At 38.5% G+C, this 12,127-nt stretch overlaps 2 protein-coding genes across 2 annotated transcripts in view; both read right to left on the minus strand.

Moving 5' to 3' along the window:
• TNRC6C (trinucleotide repeat containing adaptor 6C) overlaps positions 1-12,127 on the minus strand; it is a 117,693-nt gene that overhangs the window by 103,054 nt on the left and 2,512 nt on the right. The window lies entirely within an intron of this gene.
• Positions 1-12,127, minus strand: part of LOC309527610 (uncharacterized protein) — a gene marked incomplete at its 3' end in the record, with an annotated part of 318,025 nt that overhangs the window by 1,065 nt on the left and 304,833 nt on the right. The window lies entirely within an intron of this gene.

A 12,127-nucleotide genomic window follows, 5' to 3' on the forward strand; every position in this document is an offset into this window, starting at 1 on the left:
TCAACCACAAGTATGTGCTCCACATTCATTCCAGAAGATGTGTATAAACCAACTTGTTGAAAAATGCTACTAGAGATAAGCATGGACAACTTACACACTCTTAGGGCCTATCGTCACTTGAAGCCTTGCCTGTCCCCACCAATACCTGCTGCCACTTGAGCCCCTGACAGCAGCAACACTGGTGTTGTATGAGCCAGGACCCACTGAAGCACTGGCACCACAAGAGGGAAGGGAAGGTTGATGACTGCTCCACCCTCTTGTGCACTTATCCACCACCAGCAGCACTGTAATGAACTATGAGTTACTAGGCAATCCCATGAGCAGGATGTTGGCACCATCAGCAGTGGCTTCACAAGGGGCCAAGTGGCAATGGGCACTGGAGGAGCTACTGGGGACTCTCAGGGCCCATTCAGGGCAGCCTGGCAATGCCTCCCAAAGCTCTGGAGCCAGACCTGCATAGATCCCACAAACACCATAGGTCTTCAGGGAGCAGAAAACTGAGTGATCTTAGTAACTGCCATGAATATATTGGACAATTCACTGGAATGGCAATCTTGATCTTGCGTTTTCTGCGCTACGAATTTTTTACCCAGTCAAAGGGTAAACTCTCAGTTGAAGAAAATGAAAAAGAAGACAGTGCTCCTGGATAATCAGATAATTTCCTCACCTCTGTTCTCACTTTGGGATAACAGAGGCTAAAAACAATGAAGTTAATGGCACAGGTTGGCAGTTAGGAAGACCTCTTAATTCAATTGGCAGTCTCTGCTTCAACATAATCCCTAATCACGCTATCAAGACTTTATTACTGAAAATTCCACCATTATTGTGAAAGGTAGCAAATCACTACTCCATCAAGAAATGACTGTTGAACAACCAGGATAAAAAGGGGAGGGGACCCATCCATATGCACCTGAAATAAATCAAATATGCAGGCCTTATAGTTTTCTGCAAAGCTACCCCCACTTCACAAATGCCCCAAGTGATGTTTGGTGGTGATTACATGATGTCTTGCTACAATAACTTGGTCCACAATAACTTGTGTCCTTATACACACAGATATCCATCAGACCACAATCCTGTTACAAAACTATGGTTTGTGCTCACCTTGCATACCAGGATCAAACTCAGGTTTGAAAAGCAAGAAAATGATTCAGACTGCCAATCTAGATCTTAATGCCATACTATGGTTTGTCAAAATATTGAGAGGAAATTGCAGTGCTCACGGGAAACAAGGGAAGTGTGAGCACAGAAATCACTCTTATAATAGCACCAATCCATGCTTTGACATTATGGGTGAACTAACACAATATTCAGCTTAACATCTGCTGCCACTTGGGTTCTAACACTGCAGCAGCAGCTGCTAGTCTCCCCCCTCACTTGCAATCATTCTTACCAGAAGTGGTGTTGCAATGAACAACTTGAACTACTTTTGCAAAATACCTATCCCAGGTATTTTGCAAATCAAAATCACTAAGGAAACTAGGAGGTATCACTAAGGTAGCTAGTAAGTTAGGCTTGTGGGAAATGGGAGAAATCTTCTCACTGTTTTTTGAGGACTGGCAAACTAGGCATCTTACCCGAAAAATTCATAACTGAATGGGTCTCAATTCCACACTGGTTGTACTTTTAAAAGCACAACAGTTCTTTCACAGAACAAGGTATATCATATCCCAAACTAGTTGACAGTTTCTGGAACAAAATGGTTGGAAACTGCTGGCTTAAAGTTTAGGATTGCTTTGAAATTGTGATTTTTCAAAAGAATTTTTGAACATTTTATTCCTGCGATATATTCCTACTTAACATTATAGTAAAGCAACATCCAAGCTGCAGATGTGCAGTAACTCTTCAATGAACTGACAGCTTCTTTTGTAAATTCAATAGACCCTTTAAAAGTTTTCTAAATTCCATACTTGTTAGAAGCATTGTGAATATGGAATTCAGTGTATTAAGTAGATGGGAAGAATTCTAAACTCAGACCCCTGGCGAGCTAGTCAAGAGACACAATGAAATGTCAAGGGTCCTGGGATTCTCAAGAGGAGGGAAACATCAAATCAGGAGAGGGAGGGATTAAGTGAGAAAACTTTTGCTTACGTGACAAAATAGAGGACTTAGAAATACTTGGAATTAAGATTTATTATGGTGTTTATACTAGTAAGGCAGAATATTAAGTGCTTTGTACTTGCTACACTGAATCTCAAACAGAAAGGCACCTTTTTCTTTAACATTGTCTTTGTAGCTTATACAAATGACTCTAGTCTAACTGCTACTGAAATACTATTTTATAGCTACTAAACAGTAATGCTCTTTAATGTAAAATGAGAAGCCATCATATCATTCCATACTATTCTCATACAGGTGAAAGCTGAAATCCACAAAGAGCACTTTTTAATGAAATTTGCTTAATCCTGCCTTAAGCCATTCAAGTACAAAAAATGCACTCTTGTAAGCTAAAAATACTGTATTAGCCCCAATATGGATGAGTTTACCAAACCTTACAGTACATACCCTAGGTGAATAACTTCTGAAAGTTTAGAGAGAAAAAGGTGCTCAGTGGGAGATGAGCTTGTAAAAGGGAACCTATGAGCTGCCACTTATAGATGCACATAGCTATATAACTAGGAAAAGAGAAAATTCAAATTGTATCCATGAACCTAATTTCTGAGTACTGCAGTATTAATGTAGGCAAACCTCTTTTATGTACCATTAATTTTGTTAAATCAACTTTTCTTAATAAAATACATGAATCATATTAAAATGGCACCATGTAACTATGTAATTTGCTCACCTTAGGAGAAGCATACAGTGGTACCTCTGGTTATGAACTTAATTCGTTCCGGAGGTCCGTTCTTAACCTGAAACTGTTCTTAACCTGAGGTACCACTTTAGCTAATGGGGCCTCCTGCTGCTGCCAGAGTACAATTTCTGTTCTCATCCTGGGGCAAACTTCTTAACCAGAGGTACTACTTCCAGGTTAGTGTAGTCTGTAACCCGAAATGTTTGTAACCCAAGGTGTTTGTAACCCGAGGTACCACTGTATTTGAAAACAACAAGACTGGCTTTTAGGGAAGTACTTTCTGCACTTCCTATGTTTAATGAGATAGTAAATCAGACTTATAGCCGGATCTGCTCCAAACCCATGTGCTAGGATGAGCGTTCAGTCTGCACAAGCATTTCAGCTTGCCAGATGGACCAACACCCACACCTCCGCCCATGTATGCTGTTCTGGGGGTTCTTCTGACATACACCTACACCAGCCAATTCCAAGGGTCATGGGGGAAGAGTGGGAAAGAAAGTCCCGTTGCACAAGCAGAAGTTCTTGTGTAAGGCTTCTGCTGATGCTGCTCTTTAGATGAACCATAACCTCTGTGTGTATGACCTGAAGACTGACTCCAACTAAGAGGTAATACCATTCAGTTTTGCTTCAATTTACTCTTTTTAAGTACTACAGTGTCCAAAATTAATCCCTGGTTTTGATAAATTAAAGACAGCCATGTACGTTTCTCTTTTACTTGCTTTCTACACAGCCAGTTACAAGCCAGACTTTAATTTCTAAGAACCAGAGACTAGCCATTGCTTCTATATCCCAGAATCTGAGGTGTGTAACCTGATATCTGAAGCACCTGGAAAGGACATATTCAGCTTGCAGTCTCCATTTTGGAATGCAGTCTAAGCAGATCTCGTGGCTACAACATCCAGCCTACTTCTGTAACATCCTGTCTGAAAAGGAGTTCTGGAAAACTCAAAGCTTGCCTCAATTTTGTAGCATTTTAGATGATCATAATAAACACATTGCTCAACAGTGGATTTTTGAGTTTTTACCGAAGAATTTCTTCAAATTACTTTTTTCAAAAATCATGGGAAACTATGGTTTTCATTTAAAATGATTCATTTTTCACCAACAGAAGTTCAATACAGCTGTTTATAAAGTACAAAAAATGCAAATACTACTACAATCACTATTTTATAACAATATGACATACTCTGAAACTAAATGTAGTTCTGAAAAACTATGAACCACACTGCAACACTCAGGCATAGTGTACCATAATACAGTGGTACCTCGGGTTAAGTACTTAATTCGTTCCGGAGGTTTGAACTTAACCTGAAACTGTTCTTAACCTGAAGCACCACTTTAGCTAATGGGGCCTCCTGCTGCTGCCGTGCCGCCGGAGCACGATTTCTGTCCTCATCCTAAAGCAAAGTTCTTAAACTGAAGCACTATTTCTGGGTTAGCGGAGCCTGTAACCTGAAGCGTATGTAACCTGAAGCGTATGTAACCTGAGGTACCACTGTACATGAGAGCCAGTGTGGTGTAGTGGTTAAGAGCGGTAGTCTTGCAATCTGGGGAACTGGGTTCGCGTCTCCGCTCCTCCACATGCAGCTGCTGGGTGACCTTGGGCCAGTCACACTTCTCTGAAGTCTCTCAGCCCCACTCACCTCACAGAGTGTTTGTTGTGGGGGAGGAAGGGAAAGGAGAATGTGAGCCGCTTTCAGACTCCTTAAAGGGAGTGAAAGGCGGGATATCAAATCCAAACTCTTCTTCTACATTACTGCCGTACGTTTTTACAACTAGAACCAGTAGAAAAATAAATTAAAAGTTCTACATTGGTATCATTCCAAGAGTGGCAAACTCTACATTGGGAGCATATGTACTATACCACTACAAAGTGCACATTACCAACACAATGCTATCAGTCAAAAAAGGAGAAGCAATATTTACATTTAAGTTGTGATTTCAAGGCCATGGATTTCATCAGGCATTTGCTTACATCCCCACTGATATGAAATAAGGTTCATTTGAATCACACTGCTTCAACTTGAGCGCTTTAAAATAAGATATTCAGTCCAAAACTGTGCATACAGCAGTTTTCCAATTCCCTCTTAGAACAGTGGTTGTACATGCCAACAAGCCATCCCTAAAGCCTCTGATGCAATGCAAGCAACTGTCTTTGGAAAAACGGGTGACTGAATGCCAACCATTATTATTACTGCACGTGTATTCAGAAAGAAACAATGAAAACTATGTTTCAGGCTGTAGATGGAGCATTCTAGTACACTTGTACTTTACAAATTTAATGAAATGGTCACAGGCTAGCAGAAACATTTGTGGTATTATCTGTGCCTTTGAAAAATGTAATTAGAAAAAAATGACTATACAAAAACATTAGTACAGAGGAGGGCTTTTTATTCTGTATTGATGTTTTTGTAAAGTAATTTGTCTCTAATTATATTCAAATCTGCTAGTTTCCAAAGGTACAGCTTTCATGGCAACCTATCAAGCCAAATAGAGAGACATTCATTATCTTAAGACATAAATATTACACACAGTGCAGTTTTACATCATTTTTCATTTACTACTACCTTTCTAAGCTCATTATCAATACATGCCCAAATACAGTAACGCCAATACAGGCTTATATCCAACACTGTCCATTCATAAGTAGAATTAACCAACCTGCACAACAGGACTTTACCTTCTTCTCTTCCCCCATGCAATATTCCATGTGAACTCAAAATATTCTCCAGATGATTGGGGGAACCCTCCAAAGAAATTTGGGGAGCACACAGAGACCAACTTAAACAATGTTGGATTCCACCTGTAGTGCATGTTTGTCAAAGTTTTTCTTTTAATGAGAAAGCTGAGCCCTTAAAGGTTATAAACCCATCATTTTACCTGGTAAAAAGCCAAAACTGATTAGCATACCATCCAACCTTGATGCCATCTGAAGTTGTAATGCTTAAATTGCTTCATAATCCTCTTTATTTCTATTAAGCCTTCTTGTTTCTACGTAATACTGCCCTTTTGTTTCCTTTTGATTAAAGTAGCACTTAAAAGCTGCAGTTTTAATTCCACAGTTTAACAGCCTCTATACTGAATTATCAAAACAACCTATAACATACATTATTTAAGAATTATAGTACACCTCACTGTACAGACATGTTTGAAACTTCTTATCCTAATCTAGTTGAGAAGCTACTTTACTAGCGTTGGTGTGGAAGAGGGACAATCCCCTTCGTCTGGTTCTAGATTAAGATGTATAGAATAGTGAAACCAGGAGAGCATAAAGCTGGGTTCCTATATCACTTTTCCATTGCAGTCTGCCATTATTATATGCAGTTCTAACGCAGAACCTAAGTTTGAACTGATTTACCAATGATGTCTGCCATCAGTCATGGCACCAAGGGCCACTGGGAAACCACACTTCCTGCCTCTGAGGAAGACCACCAACCTGGCCCCATCCATTGACCAGTGGAGCAGCAGCTGCTCCCAAACTTGCTTTCCTCTTTCCTTCCCATTCCTTTCACAAAAACAACTCATGCTAAATATACAGGGAAAACAGAGTACAGTGGTACCTCTGGTTAAGAACTGAATTCATTCCAGAGGTCTGTTCTTAACCTGAAACCATTCTTAACCTGAGATACCACGTTAACTAATGGGGCCTCCCGCTGCTTTTTTAATTCTGCTTTTTTTATTAAAAAAACAACAACACCCACCTGCATCCAACAGAAAATCTGTACTGGAGGAGAGCCTTCTCAACTGATTTTCAGGGCCGGGTACTAAAGGTTGAGAGGGAGGGGGGAATGGCAATCTGCTCCCTTCCTGTTATTGCGCACCTCCTGATGGATCAAAAGTCCTGAACTTGTACAAGGGCACCAAGTGAATGCAGCCAATTTTACTTTTGCTTTTGTTCCTGAAGAACCCCCTCTAAAATAAAATTAATTCAGCTCTAAATATATTAGGAAATACCAACTTAAGGACTGGGGTGAGAGAGACAACAACCATGATCAGACACAAGGGAAGAGAGGTCAGCAGACATTTACCAACAAAAGACTGCTATAGAAATATTGGTATGCCATGTGCATGATTCTCCTTGACTACAATATGCCACAGGAGCAAGGCAGATGGAGAAGAAGGGGTTACTGTCCTGGCAGTTATAGCAAGGTGGCAATTACAACAATATTGTTTTTAGGGCTATTCAAACCAATTAGGAATCTTATTCGGAGGGGGAGTGGGGTGGAACTAACATTTTTTCAGAGAGCAGTCTTTCTAAAACGATATTTGAGCAATGGTAATCCAGCCAGTTTTAAAACAAAATTTAATATTGGGTAGTAAAACTGCAACTTTTTAAATAAAAATGAAGATTGGAAAAGGACCCCTTTTTGAAATAGGGAAATGCAATTCTGCAGAGATGAGGCTGTTTATTAAGAATACATTCCACCTCTCCAGCCCTCTGAAGACAAACTGCAGAGCTGTGTGCAAAGCTAGACAATCTGGGCAGCCAGCCATAAAACATCACTTCTGTAGCACAGATACTGCTTTCACTCTCTTAAGCCCTCCACAGCTGTAAAATATAACAAGAGGGGCTCTGGTAACTAGCCTTTACTGTCTCAGACACTTTATGTTTCATGGGTCAAAGTTTGTGCATGGGTTGCATCTATTCTTAAAATAAAAAACCACACCCAAATGCACATTCAGGAGGAATGTTATTGAAGTAAAAGGCGAAAGATTTATACGATCTGAAGAGAAACCAGAGTATTCAAGTAAATATATTTAAAAAATAAAAATCAAGCAATCACATGCTGACATGTGGCACAGTTCATAATAGGTTTCCACAGAGAGAGCAAGGGAAAAACAGGATAGAATTATAGAAGGCTTAACGAGATTAAAGAAATAAGCGACCATTAAAAAAAATCTCATAAAATACACATTGTTTTTTACTTGAGAATGAAGCTGTTTGTGTACTCTATATTTCTGAGTGGAAATGTTTACAACTGATAAGTTTGCTTTTAACTCACAATATGAGTCAACATCCAGAATATCATGCACCCACGCACAACTTTTAGCTTTGCTCTCCAGCAGCCCTCTGTACCCACCACAATGATCACAAGTTCTCTGGAGCAGAATCCCATGAGCAATGAGAAGATGCCACCAGAAATTTTTTTTTTTATGTTCACCTCCTTCTGCATATGCACAACTGCTTTGTACACATAAATGGGAGCTCTCTCGATCTTAGCCAGTGCACGCATACTTTAATGCAAGCTCCACAGCCAACAATGCAACAGTCTTCAATTTAGAATGTTTCTGAATGGGCTACAGGATAGAAGACAGCAGGTATGACTAATCTGTTTCCACAACTTGCTATATTTATCCTCTAAATAAAAAGATTATGAACAACTGAAAGCCAGTTTTGTAATTAAATTTGTTATTGCCATAGCGTATTGCAATTCAGCAAAATATATTGGGTTTTTAAATTCTTTTGACCTGGCTGATGTCTTTATAAAGCTACTGAAAACCTCTACCCATTATCACCAGAAGGTAACAGCTGATACAAAATTGGCTAGACTACATCATCACCGGGCACTTAAGAGGTTTCTTATCCTTCATCTCTACTACTAAATGGCCTGATGAACTCCTTCCTGCAGCTTCAAGACAAGGGGAGAAATATTCCAAATATGACATTATCTTGTAATCTGAATTTTAAATGGGTTCTAAAAATAAACAATAAATAAAACAAGCCAAAAATAGCTTACAAGGTAAAGGATGAGAATCCTAGTCATACAACAAAGCAACAACCTTCTATAGTTCATAATAGATGGAAAAACTTAGCAGATTAACGAATGTGTATTGATGTACACATTTGAAATGATTTTGTCTGAAATATTGTAACAGATTTCAAAAAGCAAATAAATTAACATATACCCCTGTGTGAATAGAAACGGGGTGGGAGCTAAGCTTTAAGTCTGCAGTGTTCTCATAGGGACTTTCTCTAGCAATTCTTTCCATCTGAAAGCCTTCCTTTGCTGAAGTAGAAGTCTGCCCCACCCCTGACCTCCTCCTCCAGCTTGTTTTGGAAAGGAGCCAGATGACAGCATTGGGAAAAGTGCATATTTATCTCTACAAGACCAGCTGCATAGAACAACTAAATGTAATTTAAAAGTATTATCCATTCTCGCACACACGGCGGCTTTATTTTTATGCCATTAAGATTCTGAGTGCCAAAAAATTTTCATGTTGATGTTTTAGTAGGTATATCTCTAAAGGCTACATTTTTAGATTTATAAGTGTTCCAAAACTGGCAATCACTATGGCAACCATTTTGCTTATAAATAAAACCAAATTCCCTACACATGGAAATCTGTTTGCATTTTAAAATAGAAGTACAGAGAAACAAACTCAAAAATGTTTATTCTTTCCTAGATTGACTATTTTCACATACAAAAGGTTTTGTAATGCCTTCAAACAAGAGTTTGGGATACTATTTATTCTGATGATGGAGTGTTACACCTTGCTAAAATGTCTGACTAAAAGATGATAACAAAATTACACACAACCTCTGTTGCTGGGCATATGATTCTTCTACAGTGATCATGTGATTTTTTATGATATAATGAATATCAAAGGAATTTAATATTTAAAATAGTACAAAATGTTAAAATGTTTAATTACTATCCTAATATTGTGGCTGCCCAAGAGGGCTAATAACCATCACCAAAAGCATACATCTATTCCAACTTCAGGAATAAATCAAGAATCACAAAAGTAATTATAAAACCCCATTCCTTCTTAGCAACAGGGCAAAATACTACTGCTAGGTTAAAGTGATTAAAGGACCTCTTCCAAACAATACATGGGGTCTAGCCTTCAGGTGGTTAGTCTGGAAATTATTTTCAAAATGAAGATCCCTTTTGCTGTTACTGTAGAATATATGTTGAAGGAGCCTAATATGAGGGTCACCACCAGGAAATACTAGCTAGTGATCTTATTAGACAAGTGTCTAATATGTTGGTCAACATATGATAAGTATATGGCCCATTTCTTTGTCTTTCATCTCTCCCACTGTATAGTATTAGCTTTCACTACCTATTCTAGAAGAATGTGATATGCATTTCCCAAAGACATGACCAACAGTCCAATCAGAAAAAGGATACACCATAGTTTCAGACTGATGGCTTAGGACACCTGCCCTTGATGAGCTAACACCCACAGAGCTGAAGAACAAACTAATACTGGCATACTATTTAGAAATACATGAGGTATTGAAGATTCAACAGTTAATCACACTGTGTAAGGACACAAAAATAAACCCCATGTGGATTAATATCGTGCTTTTCATCTGTAATCCTATACTCACTTCCCTTGTAGTAATCAATGTGACTGAAGTATAAAAGTAAACATGCATAAGACTGCACTATTAAAGTGTTTTATGGCCTGCTTGTTGACATAAGAAGAGCCTTGCTATATAAGACCAAAGGCCTACCTATCTAGTCCAGCATCCCATTTCCTAAATAACCAACCTATGAGAAGCACACAAGCAGGACATGAGGAAGAAAGCCCTCTCCCACTGTTTCCCAACAATTAGTATTCAGGGGCAATCTGCCTCTAATCCTAGAGGTAGCTTATAGCCATCATGACTAGCAGCCATTGATAGCCTTACCCTTTATAAATTCATCTAGTTCCCTTTTAAAGTTGGCCATCAGCAGATTCTATAGCTTTAACTATGCACTGTCTGAAGAAGTGCTACCTTTTGTCTATCCTCAATTTCCCACCATTCAACTTTATAGGATGCCCCCCATACTTATAGTCCAGTTTCTCCACACCAGCCTCCAGATAATTTTGCTTGCTACCCTTTTTCCAGCTCTACAACATCGTTTTGAGAAGCAGCAACCAAATCCGTACACAGAATGCCAAATGTGGTCACGCCATATATTGTAAAGGCATGATCCCTTGCATGCAATCTGCTTTTTTCACAGCTGCCGCATGCTAGGTTAAGGTTTTTCATTGCATTATTCACCATGAACTCAAGCTTCCATTCCTGTCATTTGCACATTTTCTCTTTCAGAATGCATGGATAGTAGAAAACATGTTGGGTTTTCCCACCTATGCACTGAAAGGGCTATCTTTATGAGTCCTAGTGCTCACTCAGCCCATTTCATTTTTGATCAGTGCAATAGCCAGTTTTACAATGGAAGCATCTCTGACAAGGAGTTCACAGAATGCATCATAATTGCTTTGGTTACGGCATTAGTAGGAATCTCTCTTTCATAATGTACCTTATTTACTAATCCATGCATGTCCCAGGTGACAAAAGTAGAAAGCATCATAACTTGCCACTACTAATGCTCTAGGACATCAAACTATCATCAGGTAAGTAAAAATTGCATTTAAAATCTATAACCAACTAACAAAAGTTTTAAAAAGCAATAGAAAAGGCACAAGTGGTTTTTTAAAAAAACAAAACAAAAAAAACCAATAGTCTTTTCCACCTTTTCAACCAAAAGGTATCTGCGAAAGATACTCAGAAAACTGAAAGTTACCAAATGCTTGCACAGAAAATTGATAATATCAGATAACAGGAAAATAACTGTATGAATAAAACATGCCTGTAGCTGTGAAGGGAATATTAAATATTTCTGATACACTGTTTGGTATCAGAGTTCACAGTTAGGTATCAGTAGCCAGAAAGGGTAGAAGGAAGAGGGTGTCAGATGATGACTGGAAATTCCAATAACCAGCTATGGGGGAAAGATTAAACCATAAGCTTTACCCATTGACAAACTGTTCAACTCTATCTGGATTATGAGGAAAATTAAATAATTACTAAATGTGTATCTTGACAGCTACACAAAACATAGAAAAACAAGTCAAAAGTGAGTCTCACTACGTAGAAATCATAACGATATATTATGGGCTCTTAAAAACATATATATAGTTTATTGCAGCTGTCTTCTTCTTTCTTCCTTATGTGTTCTTATGTCTGTATTGCTAAGCGTTTATCTGCTGCATCTCAACAATTTACCCATACAATTTGATGCATCCAATGAGGTTCACTAAAATAAGTGACAATTACTTGTTCTTATATATTCCAATTCAGCCAGGATTTTGGTTTCTCTCTCACCTACATTTCAGTATCTCTAAGAAGGAGTTGATATTATAAACATGTGCCAAAATTACAATGGAACTATTGGGTGGTCACCAATGTTAATCCTATTCAGAGTAGAATCATTGAAATTAATGAACACCACTACCTTATTTACAGAGTAGATAGGTCTACCCTGACTTAGAAAACAAAACAATGGGTTGTCCCTATTACACACAGAGTTTAAATGGAGAAAAACTCTCCAACAG

This window comes from Podarcis vaucheri (genome assembly GCF_965113315.1).
Source record: "Podarcis vaucheri genome assembly, chromosome: 2".
Lineage (NCBI taxonomy): Eukaryota > Metazoa > Chordata > Lepidosauria > Squamata > Lacertidae > Podarcis > Podarcis vaucheri.